The sequence below is a fragment of the Triticum dicoccoides genome, chromosome 2B, assembly GCF_002162155.2.
Source record: "Triticum dicoccoides isolate Atlit2015 ecotype Zavitan chromosome 2B, WEW_v2.0, whole genome shotgun sequence".
Lineage (NCBI taxonomy): Eukaryota > Viridiplantae > Streptophyta > Magnoliopsida > Poales > Poaceae > Triticum > Triticum dicoccoides.
In genome coordinates, this window is record NC_041383.1 from 776,294,491 (window position 1) to 776,296,291 (window position 1,801).

The 1,801-nt window shown below is 40.4% G+C and overlaps 1 pseudogene; it reads right to left on the reverse strand.

Moving 5' to 3' along the window:
- Positions 1-911: 911 nt before the first annotated feature.
- On the reverse strand, positions 912-1,586 carry LOC119361381 (annotated as a pseudogene).
- Between the last annotated feature and the right edge of the window lie 215 nt (positions 1,587-1,801).

A 1,801-nucleotide genomic window follows, 5' to 3' on the forward strand; every position in this document is an offset into this window, starting at 1 on the left:
TCCTGCAGCCCGTAATAGTCGAAGGGGCTATTTGAGTAACACCATGAGTTCATTTACTGGTGTTCAATCCTCCTATGAGGCAGCGGCAGAAGACTTGCCTTTTTGAAGCCATCAGGACCATCGAAAATGCCACAAGCACAGTGGTCAAAGATCTGAATTATGGACGCTTAAACAAGATGGAACAAGACTTTGGTTATCTAAGGCTCAAGCTCAATGAAGCATTTGACACAACAGACATGGTTGCCAAAGGATATTTGTATGCTATAAGATACATGTCAGCTTTCTTACATTAGCTTCATAATGTGATAGTACATGCTTTTCCTCCTACTCGTGCTGTGGACAAGTCAACAAATGAGGCTCTCAAGAATATTAAGGTGGTAGCTCATAATCTCAGGACAGAAGCAATAATCTTGAGAACAAGCTATGTGTTGAGAAGGCAGAGTCAAGCGCGTGAGCCTGAGGTATTTGCACATGTGGCTTTCTTTGGTCGTGACGTTTAAGACAAGCGCGTGAACATGTGTAGCTTGCTTTCCGACTAAATCCTTTGTAGTTGTATGGACCAACTTTTATATACTCCCTCCGTTCTAAAATAGATGACCCAACTTTAGTATAAAGTTGGGTCATCTATTTTGGAACGGAGGGAGTATTAAATATGTATAGCTTGTCTTTGGACTGAAGCTGTAGTTTGCTGAACCAATTGCTATGTATTGAATGTGTATATATCGATGCAATGCTTCAAATATAAACTTGATATATTAGCTTGATAAACATAACTACATTATGTTATTTTTTATATTTGCAATGCTTCAATTACTGTATTACCGAATTGGATATGACCATACCCGGCAGCTGGTGCTGTCAGGTGCGGCAAGCCACACTTCCTACCTAGTTATGTATTATTACTACAAACCTTATAAAGTTGTCAAGTTCCCAGATACACGGTTTCCTATTTGTCGCTGCCCACAGCATGCTCTACGAGGGCTCTCGACACCCTTACATATGTAGATTCGGAATTATCCGTTGCTACGTTGTTCCCAAGGTCTAGCAAAATCGAAATAGCGAAATTCTTGGGTCATCTCAATGGGTTCAGAAACCACACGTTTCTCTGGATCATTATAGCGTACTTCCACATATCCACTCAGAAGAAAGTCTTTTCGTAATGGATGACCCTCGAAACCATAATCTGTTGATATACGGCGTAAATCCGGATGATTGATGGAAGAAACACCATACATATCCCATACTTCTTGCTCCCACCGGCCGGCTGATGGAAATAGACCGACTACCGGAGATATTCATGTTACTTCGTCTGCACTTGTTTGTACACAAATGCATGAGTTATACCGAGTACTCAGTAAATTATGGACAACTTCAAATCTTCGTTTTAGAGAGGGATGATCCACTCCGCAAATATCGATCGAAACTTGAACCCTTGTATAGGTATGCCATTTTAGAAAGCACAAAAATGGAAATGGGTGGTCAGTATTGGTATAAGATATATTCCCATGTTCCGATCTTTTCGTTTTATGTACCCATTTCTTGCGTAAAATCTCCCAACTACATTGGAAACTGGATTGGTTATCCATAAATGAAAATAAAGAAAGCTTTATTTTGGTTCCACTTATTGCTCTAAGAAGAAAGACTTGTTGGAAATCGCCGGTTGGGTTGGTCCGACCAAAAAAAGGATTGGGAGTGGAGAGGCAAAAGTGAAAGACTGGCTACCAATCAAGATCCAAAACTGCACACACACTTTATATAATTATGTATCCAGGATCGGCTACAGGATCTAGTGTTGAATCGG